Genomic DNA, 16,122 nt, shown 5'->3' on the forward strand with positions numbered 1-16,122 from the left:
ACTGGCGATAGTAATTAATGAACCCCATAAAGCACTGCACCGCTTTAAGAGAATGGGTTCCTGCCAGTCCATCACAGCCTGTAGCTTGGCAGAATCCATAGCCAATTCCTGGGTAGAGATGACATAGCCAAGAAAAGGCAAGGACTCCTGCTCAAACACACACTTCTCTAACTTGGCGTAGAGGGAGTTTGCCCGTAAGAGGTCGAAGACTTTGCAAACATCTCTCTGGTGGGAATCAATATCTGAAGAGTAGATGAGAATATCATCCAGATAGACTACGACTGAGGTGGTGAGCATATCCTGGAAGATGTCGTTCACAAAGTCTCGGAAAACAGCTGGGGCATTACAGAACCCAAAGGGCATCACCAGATATTCATAGTGCCCATCCCTGGTGTTAAAAGCCGTCTTCCATTCATCCCCCTCACGGATGCGAATCAGGTTGTAAACACACCGCAGGTCTAATTTAGTAAATACTCTTGCTCCCCGTAGCCTATCAAAGAGCTCAGATATCAGGGGTAGTGGGTACTTATTCTTAACAGTGATGGCGTTAAGACTCCTGTAGTCTATGCATGGACGTAGTTCCCCCACTCTTTTTCTGCATGAAGAAGAACCCAGCCCCTGCAGGTGACACTGACTTCCTAGGAATCCACTTGCCAGATTCTCTCAGATGTACTGGGACAGTGCCTTTGTCTCTGGAAGAGATAACGGATAAACTCGACCCCGGGGAGGCTCAGTAGCAGGCAAGAGGTCAATAGGACAGTCATAGGGGCGGTGAGGCAGAAGGGTCTCTGCAGCCCTTTTGGAGAACATGTCACATAGGGCCAATAGTGCTTGGGGAGAGGGGAGAGATCTGCGGGTACCTCAGTTTTAGCAACCTGAATGCACTCTGTCACGATATGGTATGAAATATCATATAAGTTTAGTTGCTCTTCAGCTCATGAGGTGGGCTAAACCCCCCCTTCACTAGCTGACTCTCCTTGTTTCTCTCTGGGCTACGGACTGCATGCTAGAAGGGGGTTTTATTGCCCTGGGGTCATATATTCCAGGCTCGGACGAAAGTCCCTCACCCCTCCCACCTGCACTGGTTAGAACTGGAAAAGTGGCTCCAAAAATTCATGAAAGATTCTTTGTTTAGTTTTTGTTAGATATTAGGCAAACGATTTAAGCTAGAAATACGAAAATATATATTCTTATTCTCACTCGGTGTATCTACCCATCCCTTGAAACTCGGGCTTCTAACTCCATCTGGTAAAGAAGTAGGGATTTCTCTGTAAATATGTATCCCAGATAGGACATATTTGATCTCATTAGAATGCTCACGTTAATTCGAGATGAATTATGAGTTTGTTAGGACTCTGACATGTTTTGTAGTGAAGTTATAGAAATCAGAGAAAATAGTTTAAAGTTTACTCAGAAGGTAGAGAGAGGAGGGTCTGGATAAGCCAGCCTTTCTGTGATGTCACAGCCTTGAAGTTATAACTGTCTGCACACATTCCCAGCTCAGTCTTTCTGCTTGATTTCTTGTCTTCTCCTGGAAGAGCCCTGCTCACGTCCAAATGAGCTGGGACGTATGGGAAAAACTCCACTAGCCTGGTTGACTGTCATGCTTTGAACATGTAAGTAGGGTTGAGCGACCTTGACCTTTTTAGAGTCGAGTCGTGTTTCGCGAAACCCGACTATCTTAGAAGTCGAGTCGAGTGGAATCGGCCGATTATGGCGAAAAGTCGGGTATCGCCCGAAACACGAAACCCAATGCAAGTCAATGGGGGAGCATAGTCGGCAGTGAGTGGAGGCCAGGAAAACACCTACACTGCCCATTTTAATGGCAAAAACATCCATTCTTGTTACAGAAGCTTGTCAATCGTAATTTAGCTTATAATAATTGGAAGGCATTTGAAATTGGGGGTCATTTGGCTAAAGTTGTGGGGGGTAGGGCTGGTTCAAGTAATTAGTGGGCCCAGTAAATCTGGACCACGTCACGGCAGTGGAGCAGGGAGAGGTAAGTATTTCAACTTTGCAAGTGCTGTGATCCTGAGCAAGCAGGGGGGGCCCACTCGTTGGCATTGGCACTGGCACAGAGCCCCTCAAAGTACAGCGGTGTGTTTGCACGGCGGGGGCGCCTCCCACGGGCAGCAACACTTTTGCGTACTATGAGAGGCCCTGTGCCAGTGACGTCACCAACTAGTATTCCTCCCCCCACCTGATGAAGGAACCTGCACTTTCATCTGCATCTTCCTCTTTGTCCCCGTGTAAGGTGGTATGGTATGCGGGAAGAGGAACCTGACTTTCAGCAGGGTCACAATCTTGCTGTGTAGCGTGCACGGGGAATTTTGCGTTATGGGTCAATGTACCAGCAGACTCATCTATCACTGGCTGGGCAATGGGCAGGATGAGGAGGAAACACAGATATAGGCCCAAAGAATAAAGTTGGCTAAATGCAGTTCAAAATTGGTAACACGGGACTAACCAGGGGGCATTGCAGTGGAGGACAACTGGAATGAGAGGCTGACACAGAGAGTAGGCCCAAATCAGTAAGTAGTCTAAATGCAGTTCAAAATTGGCAACCGTAGTAAACAGGCGGCACAGCTTTGTCCAGTGGAGGAGAACAGCAAGGAGTGGCAGACACCGATAGTAGGCCCCAACCCAACTAGTAGGCCAAATGCAGTCTAACATTAACAACTACTTAACGAGAGCCTGAAAATGGAATTTCAGGACAGGAAACCAGGAGAACAGCAAGGAGTGGCAGACACCGATAGTAGGCCCCAAACCAACTAGTACGCCAAATGCAGTTGTTCCATTTAACCACAATTTAATGAGAGCCTGAAGATAGAAGTTCAGGAAAGGCAACCTGGAGAACACCTTGGAGTGTAACACACCATCTCTCTACACCCCATACCCAATTTGTAGGCCTAATGCAGTGTAGTTTCCAACAACTACTAAACAAGAGCATGAAGATCGAAGCATTGGCGAGGAAACCTGGGGAACACCTTGGAGTGGAACACACCATCTCTCTACACCCCATACCCAATTTGTAGGCCTAATGCAGCGTAGTTTCCAACAACTACTAAACGAGAGCCGGAAGATCGAAGCTCAGGAAAGGCAACCTGGAGAACACCTTGGAGTGGAACACACCATCTCTCTACACCCCATACCCAATTTGAAGGCCTAATGCAGTGTAGTTTCCAAGAACTACTAAACGAGAGCCGGAAGATCGAAGCTCAGGAAAGGCAACCTGGAGAACACCTTGGAGTGGAACACACCATCTCTCTACACCCCATACCCAATTTGTAGGCCTAATGCAGTGTAGTTTCCAACAACTACTAAACAAGAGCATGAAGATCGAAGCATTGGCGAGGAAACCTGGGGAACACCTTGGAGTGGAACACACCATCTCTCTACACCCCATACCCAATTTGTAGGCCTAATGCAGCGTAGTTTCCAACAACTACTAAACGAGAGCCGGAAGATCGAAGCTCAGGAAAGGCAACCTGGAGAACACCTTGGAGTGGAACACACCATCTCTCTACACCCCATACCCAATTTGTAGGCCTAATGCAGTGTAGTTTCCAACAACTACTAAACGAGAGCATGAAGATCAAAGCAATGGAGAGGAAACCTGGGGAACACCTTGGAGTGGAACACACCATCTCTCTACACCCCATACCCAATTTGTAGGCCTAATGCAGCGTAGTTTCCAACAACTACTAAACGAGAGCCGGAAGATCGAAGCTCAGGAAAGGCAACCTGGAGAACACCTTGGAGTGGAACACACCATCTCTCTACACCCCATACCCAATTTGTAGGCCTAATGCAGTGTAGTTTCCAACAACTACTAAACGAGAGCATGAAGATCAAAGCAATGGAGAGGAAACCTGGGGAACACCTTGGAGTGGAACACACCATCTCTCTACACCCCATACCCAATTTGTAGGCCTAATGCAGTGTAGTTTCCAACAACTACTAAACGAGAGCATTAAGATCGAAGCAATGGCGAGGAAACCTGGGGCACACCTTGGGGAGGCAGACACCGTTAGTAGGCCCTACCAAAGTTGTACCCCCAATGCAGTTTTAAAATTCCTAGAGGCTGAAAACAAGACTATTGACGCTCAGCTTTTTTCAAAGGAACACAGCTGAATTGAGTGGCGCAGACAGACACAGGTAGTAGGACTTAAACCAAAAATGTGGCTCACTGCAGCTTAAAAAAGTTACAGGGGTACACAAGCAGCAGTGCTCTGGGCAGTGGAGGACAATTTCAATAGTGGACCGCAGACAGACTTTGTACGCCTACTATTAAAAAAAGGATGCTCTATGCAATTAAAAATAGGTTCCAGGGGTCCACGGGCAGCAGTGGTGTGGTCAGTGGACGAGTATTGGAAGGAGGGACCGCAGACAGGCGTAGTAGGCCTAACATAACAAAATTAGGCTGTAGACACTGTAAAATTGGTTCCAGGGGTACACGGGCAGCAGTGGTGTGGTCAGCGGAGGAAAATTGGAATTAGTTACTGCAGACAGACTTTGTAGGCTGTCCCCTGTGGACCATGCATCCAACACATTAACCCAGTGCGCCGTAATGGACACGTAACTTTTTGTGGACATGCCTACTGGTCCATGCGTCTCTTGTCAGGTGCACCTTTCTACTGTTTGATTGCCTGAGTGCTATGACAATGCAGACTTTTTCATGCCGGTGGAGGGCTGGGATGGCTTTTCTCGCAAAAGAAATGTCGACTGGGTAGCTTGAACCGTTGCACAGCGTAGTTCATCTGGGCTTTCTAAATATAAAACAAAGAAAAAAAGGAGGCTACATGCACTTTCAGCTGGGTTCCAGGGGTACACGGCCAGCATTGGTCTGGTCAGTGGAGAACTATTGGAAGGAAGGACCGCAGACACGCTTCGAAGGCCTAAAATAATAACAGATGGCTGTAGGCAATTTAAAATTGGTTCCGTGGGTACACGGGCAGCAGTGGTGTGGTCAGTGGAGGCCTAGTGGAAGGAGTGACCGCAAACAGGCATCGCAGGCCTAACATAATAACACATTGCTGTTGGCAATTTTAAATTGGTTCCAGGGGAACACGGGCAGCAGTGGCCTGGTCAGTGTAGTAGTAGTAGAAAGAACGGACCGCAGACAGGCATCGAAGGCCTAAAATAAAAAAATTGGGCTGGCTGTAGGCAATTTTAAATTGGTTCCAGGGGTACACGGGCAGCAGTGGTGTGGTCAGTGGAGGCCTAGTGGAAGGAGTGACCGCAGACAGGCATCGAAGGCCTAACATAATAACACATTGCTGTTGGCAATTTTAAATTGGTTCCAGGGGAACACGGGCAGCAGTGGCCTGGTCAGTGTAGTAGTAGTAGAAAGAACGGACCGCAGACAGGCATCAAAGGCCTAAAATAAAAAAATTGGGCTGGCTGTAGGCAATTTTAAATTGGTTCCAGGGGTACACGGGCAGCAGTGGTGTGGTCAGTGGAGGCCTAGTGGAAGGAGTGACCGCAGACAGGCATCGAAGGCCTAACATAATAACACATGGCTGTAGGCAATTTTAAATTGGTTCCGTGGGTACACGGGCAGCAGTGGTGTGGTCAGTGGAGGCCTAGTGGAAGGAGGGACCGCAGACAGGCTTCGAAGGCCTAACATAAAAAAATAGGGCTGTTGGCAATTTAAAATTGGTTCCAGTGGTACAAGGGCAGCAGTACAATGGTCAGTGGAGGCCTAGTGGAAGGAGGGACCGCAGACAGGCATCGAAGGCCTAACATAATAACACATGGCTGTAGGCAATTTAAAATTGGTTCCAGTGGTACAAGGGCAGCAGTACAATGGTCAGTGGAGGCCTAGTGGAAGGAGGGACCACAGACAGGCTTTGAAGGCCTAACATAAAAAAATAGGACTGTTGGCAATTTAAAATTGGTTCCAGGGGTACACGGGCAGCAGTACAATGGTCAGTGGAGGCCTAGTGGAAGGAGGGACCGCAGACAGGCTTCGAAGGCCTAACATAACAAAAATGTCAATACAATGGTATTGTCAGTGCCAGGCATTGAAGGATGTCAGCGCATAGACTAAACATTGGTGGAGCTGTGAGAGATAATTTTGCAAGTGGTAGAGCACTGTTTGAGCTGGGGGGAGGGAACTGTCTTGTGGCCGGCGGTACAGGCCCAGGGCCCCTCATATTACAACGGTGTGTCTGATGTTGGGTGCGCACCACCACCGCCAGAGACACTTTATTGTACTATGAGGGACCCAGTGGCAGTGCCATCGACCAAAAGCGGGCACACCCACCTCTTTAGACAAACAGCACTCTCACGGGTGCTGGCGCCAAGTGGCGATACCACGGCCCCGTGTGGGGAGTTTGGCCATTTAGTGAGGTGTAAACATGTCGTATGCTGGACAATCAGGTGCAGAAAATTACGAGATTGGAGAAGTCATTCAGAATAGTCCACAGGCAAGACCTTTTCATAGGAAAGCTAGGTGTCAGCCGGGCAAGGTGGGGCAAAAATTTTCGAAATCCAGTTGTGGTTCATTTTAATGAAGGTTAGATCATCTACATTTTGGGTAGCCAGACGAGTCCTTTTTTCTGTTAGTATTGAACCTGCAGCACTGAATACTCTTTCTGATAAGACACTAGCTGCCGGGCAAGCAAGCTCCTGCAATGCATATTCTGCCAATTCTGGCCAGGTGTCTAATTTGGATGCCCAGTAATCAAATGGGAATGACGGTTGAGGGAGAACGTCGATAAGGGATGAAAAATAGTTTGTAACCATACTGGACAAATGTTGTCTCCTGTCACTTTGAATTGATGCTGCAGTACCTGTCCTGTCTGCGGTCATAGCAAAATCACTCCACAACCTGGTCAGAAAACCCCTCTGGCCAACGCCACTTCTGATTTCTGCCCCTCTAACACCTCTGGTCTGCTGGCCCCTGCAGCTCGTGTGAGAACGATCACGGGCGCTGTGTGCAGGGAATGCCAGAAGCAAACGGTCAACAAGAGTTGATTGTTTGGTTGCTAATATTAGTTCCAAGTTCTCATGTGGCATTATATTTTGCAATTTGCCTTTATAGCGAGGATCAAGGAGGCAGGCCAACCAGTAATCGTCATCGTTCATCATTTTAGTAATGCGTGTGTCCCTTTTGAGGATACGTAAGGCATAATCCGCCATGTGGGCCAAAGTTCCTGTTCTCAAATCTGCGGTTGTGCTTGGTTGAGGGGCAGTTTCAGGCAAATCCACGTCACTTGTGTCCCTCAAAAAACCAGAACCCGGCCTTGCCGCGCCAACAATTTCCAGTGGCCCCGGAAAAGCTTCCTCATTAAAAATATAATCATCCCCATCATCCTCCTCGTCCTCCTCCTCCTCTTCACCCGCTACCTCGTCCTGTACACTGCCCTGGCCAGACAATGGCTGACTGTCATCAAGGCTTTCCTCTTCCTCAGCTGCAGACGCCTGATCCTTTATGTGCGTCAAACTTTGCATCAGCAGACGCATTAGGGGGATGCTCATGCTTATTATGGCGTTGTCTGCACTAACCAGCCGTGTGCATTCCTCAAAACACTGAAGGACTTGACACATGTCTTGAATCTTCGACCACTGCACACCTGACAACTCCATGTCTGCCATCCTACTGCCTGCCCGTGTATGTGTATCCTCCCACAAAAACATAACAGCCCGCCTCTGTTCGCACAGTCTCTGAAGCATGTGCAGTGTTGAGTTCCACCTTGTTGCAACGTCTATGATTAGGCGATGCTGGGGAAGGTTCAAAGAACGCTGATAGGTCTGCATACGGCTGGAGTGTACGGGCGAACGGCGGATATGTGAGCAAAGTCCACGCACTTTGAGGAGCAGGTCGGATAACCCCGGATAACTTTTCAGGAAGCACTGCACCACCAGGTTTAAGGTGTGAGCCAGGCAAGGAATGTGTTTCAGTTGGGAAAGGGAGATGGCAGCCATGAAATTCCTTCCGTTATCACTCACTACCTTGCCTGCCTCAAGATCTACAGTGCCCAGCCACGACTGCGTTTCTTTCTGCAAGAACTCATACAGAACTTCTGCGGTGTGTCTGTTGTCGCCCAAACACTTCATAGCCAATACAGCCTGCTGACGTTTGCCAGTAGCTGCCCCATAATGGGAGACCTGGTGTGCAACAGTGGCAGCTGCGGATGGAGTGGTTGTGCGACTGCGGTCTGTGGACGAGCTCTCGCTTCTGCAGGAGGACGAGGAGGAGGAGGAGGGGGTGCGAACGGCTACAGCCAACTGTTTCCTAGACCGTGGGCTAGGCAGAACTGTCCCAAACTTGCTGTCCCCTGTGGACCCTGCATCCACAACATTCACCCAGTGTGCCGTGATGGACACGTAACGTCCCTGGCCATGCCTACTGGTCCATGCATCTGTTGTCAGGTGCACCTTTGTGCTCACAGATTGCCTGAGTGCATGGACGATGCGCTCTTTAACATGCTGGTGGAGGGCTGGGATGGCTTTTCTGGAAAAAAAGTGTCGACTGGGTAGCTCGTAGCGTGGTACAGTGTAGTCCATCAGGGCTTTGAAAGCTTCGCTTTCAACTAACCGGTAGGGCATCATCTCTAACGAGATTAGTCTAGCTATGTGGGCGTTCAAACCCTGTGTACGCGGATGCGAGGCTAAGTACTTCCTTTTTCTAACCATAGTCTCATGTAGGGTGAGCTGGACTGGAGAGCTGGAGATCGTGGAACTAGCGGGGGTGCCGGTGGACATGGCAGACTGAGAGACGGTGGGAGATGGTATTGTTGCCGCCGGTGCCCTAGATGCAGTGTTTCCTACTACGAAACTGGTGATTCCCTGACCCTGACTGCTTTGGCCTGGCAAAGAAACCTGCACAGATACGGCAGGTGGTGCAGAAAATGGTGGCCCTACACTGCCGGAAGGGATGTTGCATTGATGACTAGCTTCATTGGCCGAGGGTGCTACAACCTTAAGGGACGTTTGGTAGTTAGTCCAAGCTTGCAAATGCATGGTGGTTAAATGTCTATGCATGCAACTTGTATTGAGACTTTTCAGAAAAGGGAGACTTTAGAAAAAAAAATAATAGAATAAAATGATTTTTTAAGGAAGAATTTAGAAACCAAATAAAACAAAATGATTTCTTCAGGGAGAATTTAGAAAACAAATAAAACAAAAAATAGGCTTTCTATGGCCCACTGAGTGAGAAATGACGCACACAGGAGTCAGGAGTGGCACACAAGCCCAGAGGCCAATATTGTTCTCCCACTGATTGATTTAGTGATTTTTTCAAGTAGATTTTGGAACCCAAATCAAGCAAAAAAAAATAATAGGCTTTCTATGGCCCACAATTGGAGAGAGAGAGAGATGGCACACCCAGGAGTCAAGACTGGCACACAAGCAGAAAGGGCAATATTAATCTCCCACTGATTTGATTTTTTATTTTTTTTTTCAGGGAGACTTTAGAAAAAAAAAATAATACAAAAAAATGATTTTTTCAGGAAGAATTTAGAAACCAAATAAAATAAAACGATATTTTCAGGGAGAATTTAGAAAACAAATAAAACAAAAAGTAGGCTTTCTATGGCCCACTGAGTGAGAGATGACGCACACAGGAGTCAGGAGTGGCACACAAGCCCAGAGGCCAATATTTATCTCCCACTGATTGATTTAGTGATTTTTTCAGGTAGATTTTGGAACCCAAATCAAGCAAAAAAAATAATAGGCTTTCTATGGCCCACAATTGGAGAGAGAGAGAGAGATGGCACACCCAGGAGTCAAGACTGGCACACAAGCAGAAAGGGCAAAATTAATCTCCCACTGATTTTGTTTATTTTATTTTTTTTCAGGGAGACTTTAGAAAAAAAAAATAATAAAAAAAAATGATTTTTTCAGGAAGAATTTAGAAACCAAATAAAATAAAATGATTTTTTTCAGGGAGAATTTAGAAAACAACTAAAACAAAAAATAGGCTTTCTATGGCCCACTGAGTGAGAGATGACGCACACAGGAGTCAGGAGTGGCACACAAGCCCAGAGGCCAATATTTATCTCCCACTGATTGATTTAGTGATTTTTTCAGGTAGATTTTGGAACCCAAATCAAGCTAAAAAAATAATAGGCTTTCTATGGCCCACAATTGGAGAGAGAGAGAGATGGCACACCCAGGAGTCAAGACTGGCACACAAGCAGAAAGGGCAATATTAATCTCCCACTGATTTGATTTTTTTTTTTTTTTTCAGGGAGACTTTAGAAAAAAAAAATAATAAAAAAAAATGATTTTTTCAGGAAGAATTTAGAAACCAAATAAAATAAAACGATTTTTTCAGGGAGAATTTAGAAAACAAATAAAACAAAAAGTAGGCTTTCTATGGCCCACTGAGTGAGAGATGACGCACACAGGAGTCAGGAGTGGCACACAAGCCCAGAGGCCAATATTTATCTCCCACTGATTGATTTAGTGATTTTTTCAGGTAGATTTTGGAACCCAAATCAAGCAAAAAAAATAATAGGCTTTCTATGGCCCACAATTGGAGAGAGAGAGAGAGATGGCACACCCAGGAGTCAAGACTGGCACACAAGCAGAAAGGGCAATATTAATCTCCCACTGATTTTGTTTATTTTATTTTTTTCAGGGAGACTTTAGAAAAAAAAATAATAAAAAAAAATGATTTTTTCAGGAAGAATTTAGAAACCAAATAAAATAAAATGATTTTTTCAGGGAGAATTTAGAAAACAAATAAAACAAAAAATATGGCATTTTCTATGGCCCACTGAGTGAGAGATGACGCACACAGGAGTCAGGAGTGGCACATAAGCCCAGAGGCCAATATTTATCTCCCACTGATTGATTTATTGATTTTTTCAGGTAGAATTTAGAACCCAAATCAACCAAAAAAATAAATAGGCTTTCTATGGCCCACTATTTGTGAGAGAGATGGCACGCTCAGGACTGGCACACAAGCCCAGAGGCCAATATTAATCTCCCACTTTTTTTTTTTTTTTTCAGGGAAAATTTATAAACCCAATAAAATAAATAATAAATAGGCTTTCTATGGCCCACTATCTGAGAGAGAGAGATGGCACGCTTAGGACTGGCACACAAGCCCAAAGGCCAATATTAATCTCCCTTTTTTTTTCAGGGAGAATTTATAAAACCAAAAAATATAAAATAAATAGGCTTTCTATGGCCCACTATTTGTGATAGAGATGGCACGCTCAGGACTGGCACACAAGCCCAGAGGCCAATATTAATCTCCCACTTTTCTTTTTTTTTTTTCAGGGAAAATTTATAAACCCAATAAAAAAAATAAATAGGCTTTCTATGGCCCACTATCTGAGAGAGAGAGATGGCACGCTTAGGACTGGCACACAAGCCCAAAGGCCAATATTAATCTCCCACTGATTGATTTATTGATTTTTTCAGGTAGAATTTAGAACCCAAATAAAGCAAAAAAAAAAAATAGGCTTTTTATGGCCCACTGAGTGAGTGATGATGCACACAGGAGTCAGGAGTGGCACACAAGCCCTGAGGCCAATACTTTTCTCCCACTGATTGATGTAGTGATTTTTTCAGGTAGATTTTAGAACCCAAATCAAGCAAAAAAATAAATAGGCTTTCTATGGCCCACTGAGTGAGAGATGGCACAGACAGGGATGGCACTCTAGCAGAAATGCCAATCTTAATTTCCCACAAAAAAAAAAAAAAAGGAACTGTCCTTCAATTACTATCTCCCTGCAGTAATCTCAGCCAGGTATGGCAGGCAGCAATAAGGAGTGGACTGATGCACAAATTAAATAAAAAGTGTGGACAAACAAACAAGATAGCTGTGCAGAAAGGAAGGAACAAGAGGATTTGTGCTTTGAAAAAAGCAGTTGGTTTGCACAGCGGCGTACACACAGCAATGCAGCTATCAGGGAGCCTTCTAGGGCAGCCCAATGAGCTACAGCGCTGAGGAAAAAAAAAAATGTAGCTTCCACTGTCCCTGCACACCGAAGGTGGTGTTGGACAGTGGAAATCGCTACAGCACAAGCGGTTTGGTGGTTAATGGACCCTGCCTAACGCTATCCCTGCTTCTGACGAAGCGGCAGCAACCTCTCCCTAAGCTCAGATCAGCAGCAGTAAGATGGCGGTCGGCGGGAACGCCCCTTTATAGCCCCTGTGACGCCGCAGACAGCAAGCCAATCACTGCAATGCCCATCTCTAAGATGGTGGGGACCAGGACCTATGTCATCACGCTGCCCACACTCTGCGTTTACCTTCATTGGCTGAGAAATGGCGCTTTTCGCGTCATTGAAACGCGACTTTGGCGCGAAAGTCGCGTACTGCATGGCCGACAACGCACAGGGGCCGGATCGGGTTTCATGAAACCCGACTTTGCCAAAAGTCGGCGACTTTTGAAAATGAACGACTCGTTTCGCTCAACCCTACATGTAAGTGTTGCTTTTTCTCATTTATTCCCTTTATGTTATAATTACCCTTGTTCATATTTGCAATTGTCTCATTTGTAACATCTTTATAAAATATTTTTGATAAAGCACTGCCTAATTTTTTCAATGGGATATACTATTATATGTTAGTTCATTCTCCTGCTCTAAACCGTACCCTAAGTCTCTTGAAGAGAATTACGCTACTGTGTTGGGTTAGCTTCTGACCCGTTTAATCGAAGCTGGTGGCAGCATACGTTTGGTACCGGGTAGTTGGGTGGCGTTATAGCGACTGCGGCATTGATAATTATTGATACTGCCAAAGTGGGAGTAGTTATCGCGTCGCTGCAGCGTGCCCAATAGCCAGTACATAGCAGGCAGCCTTTCTGGCAACTACTTACCCAGGGTGCAGTACCTAATCTGACCTGAGAGTAAGGGGGGCGCCAGAGAGCTGCAAGTGTTAAGTGGAACTGTAAGCGGGATATACATAAATCCCTGCAGGTTGTGGTATATTGAAAGCAGTGGGATACCTAGAATAAGCCCCTGCTGTAAGCTAAGAGGTCAATAGCCCTGTGTGTGGTTGTTCATCACATCGTGGAGTGGAGGGATAACTAAGATAAGCCCCCCTGCACATGTGATAGCCGTCTGTTGGCCTAAAGTCACCTCAATCCTTGACGTAGGGGTGATGGTCACGGTGTGAATCCTGACCCATTGGTGACAGCGGTCAGGGGAATCGTGACAATTGGTGGCAAGGCGGTGGGATATCTTAGAGCATTAGTGATTTGGTTTGAGTAATCATTCCTCTCACTAAAAACTTGCAGAAAGTTCTTGCGAGGACTCTGCGCAAATAAGTTTGGAGAACGAACTCAGTGTTTTATTAGTCTTGAGACAATTGCGTACTGGTAATTATCCCTTCCCTTTCTCTTCGTTTTTCTATCCTATCTTTTATTTGGCAACCATGGCTGCGAAAGGGGAAGCCTGGTACAACCAGCAGAAGAAAGACTCTCTTGCTGGGATATGCACGTACCATGGCCTGAACCCCCAGGGTAAGACCAAGACTCAAATGGTCACTGAACTGGTGCAATTTGAAGCCGACCAAGCCAGGCCACAGAGCCCAGAGGCCGCAGAAGCCAGCACAAGCGAACATGAGGCTGCAGCAGAGGTCCAACCACTGAATACGGGCCCTACTGGCAACCAGGGGGGTGCAGACCTCCTCCTGCAGCTGGCTCTGCAACAATGCGCCGCAGATGACCTAGAGGGACGTCGGCAGCTGATTCAGCAATACCATGAGCGAGCCGAGCGGCAAGCTGAGCGGGAGTACCAGCTGCAGATGGCCCGACTGCAAATGCAGGGGTCGTCCCAGTCCAGCCGTGAGGCCAGCAGCGCTCAGATACCTAAGCACCGGCCCGATCACTTCCCTGTTATGGAGAAGGACGGGGACTTGGACACTTTTCTGCTGGCCTTTGAGAAAGCCTGCAGACAGTACCGGCTGCCTACAGATGAATGGGCACGATACCTGACACCAGGGCTGAGAGGCAAAGCTCTGGAGGCGTTTGCTGCCCTCCCTCAAGAACAAGATGGTGACTATGAGGCCATCAAGCAGGCTCTGATAGCCAAGTACCAGCTTACACCCGAGGTGTACCGTAGAAAGTTCCGGACCCTCCAACGTGGCCCACACGACAGTTACAGTGATGTGGTGCATGGACTGGGGACCCACTTTGACCAGTGGACCCAAGGACTGTCAGTGACCACCTTTGCACAGCTGCGAGACCTGATGATCAAAGACCAGTTCTTTCATCTTTGCCCAGCTGAGGTGCAACAGTTCGTGATGGACAGAGAACCCAAAGACGTGACGAAAGCAGCACAGATTGCCGATGCCTATGAGGCCAACCGTAGATCGGAAGTGCGGAAGCCAGTCACCACCAGCTGGAGAGGGGGTAAGCCTGCAACCAACGCCAGTACCCCTGCCAGCCAGCACACCAGAGGTCCTGTCCCCGTGGCCAACAGCACCAGACCTACCACCGAACCTCGCAAGTGTTACACCTGCAATCAGACTGGTCATCTCAGTCCCTCCTGCCCAACCAAGCAGAAGAACACCCAAGCCAAGGCCCCAGGGCCTAATGCAGCAGTTCTTTTGGTGGGTGGTGTGGTTGGGAGGGTGTGTGACAACGTACAGCACGTCACTGTGGGAGGCCATGTTGCTACAGGCCTCAAGGACACTGGGGCTGAACGAACCCTCATCCGACCCGAACTGGCGGCCCCTGAAGAAATCATTCCGGGGAAAACCCTAACTGTCACTGGGATTGGGGGCATCAGCTGTCCCTTACCGATGGCCCGGGTTTTTATTGATTGGGGTGCCGGGAGTGGGGTGAAGGAAGTGGGGCTGTCTGATAATTTGCCCACTGATGTTTTGTTGGGGACTGATTTGGGGAGGTTGGTTGCCCACTACGTCACGGATACCCCTCCCCAATCTACTAATAAGGGTAAAGTTAACCCTGATGATGATGATGATGGGAAATCGCATGTGTTACCTGACCATGCTGTATCTTGTAAATATGCATCTATTAACCATTTTTTTCCTAGGATTGATGGTGAAAAGGTTGTACCTGTGCCAGCTGAACCTGATAATGATTTTTTCTGTGAAGGTTAATGTGTCCATAGGTACAGGCGTGCCCAGCCACGTCGCTCTGCGGAGTGAGACAGCTGAGGAACTCCTAACAGGGGCAAGTGTCGGTGCTACAGGAAATGGGGAGATGCATGGGAACCGTGAGGAAGGTGATGCCATGAACGTGACCAGTGCCACCGAGGAAGGTAACTGGCCCATAAGTAGCACTGCCCCTGGAGTGTTGGGGGTGGATGGGGAGGTAGAGCCCATAGCAGCGCCGGCTGATGGGCCTGTAGAAACCCCCGGGGAGACAGCCTACGTAGCTGCTGTCACCCGCAGTCAGAGTGCCCGGAACGCAGATAACTGTCAGCCTTCCGGACCCTCCTCAGTTACCACTGTGACTGAACAAGAGGCGGACCCAGAGCAGGTCCAAGAGGGTTCCCGTGGGGAAGGGACCCTGACATCGCTTTTGGCTTCCCCTAGCCAGGAGTTTCAGGCCGCTCTGCACACAGATGCGAGCCTAGAGAGTTTGAGACAACTTGCCGGGACGCTTTTCTCCGAGACTGATAAGGAGAACGTGTTCTGGGAACGAGGAAGGTTGTACCGGGAGACAGTACCCGGAGAATCACAAAAGGAGTGGTTGAGGGAAAGACAGCTGGTCGTCCCGCAGCAACTCCGGGGTGAGTTGTTGCGGATTGCCCATGAGATCCCGCTAGCTGGACACTTGGGGATCAGCAAAACTAAGGCCCGGCTGTCTCAACACTTCTATTGGCCTAAGATGGGGACAGATGTGTCAAACTACTGCCGCTCCTGTATCACTTGTCAAAGAGTGGGGAAGGCGGGGCCTGCTCTTAAAGCTCCCCTGATCCCTTTGCCAGTGATAGAGGAGCCTTTCCAGAGGATCGCGGTGGACATTGTGGGCCCGCTGGCCGTCCCCAGCAGCTCGGGAAAGCAATACATCCTTACGGTGGTAGACTATGCTACCCGGTACCCAGAGGCAGTAGCTCTGTCGTCAACTAGGGCAGATAAGGTGGCGGATGCCCTGTTGGCCATCTTTTCACGTGTAGGATTTCCCAGGGAAATGCTTACTGATCAAGGGACCCAATTTATGTCTCGCCTAATGGAGGCTCTCTG

The sequence above is a fragment of the Ranitomeya imitator genome, chromosome 10 (assembly GCF_032444005.1).
Source record: "Ranitomeya imitator isolate aRanImi1 chromosome 10, aRanImi1.pri, whole genome shotgun sequence".
In the NCBI taxonomy this organism is placed as follows: domain Eukaryota; kingdom Metazoa; phylum Chordata; class Amphibia; order Anura; family Dendrobatidae; genus Ranitomeya; species Ranitomeya imitator.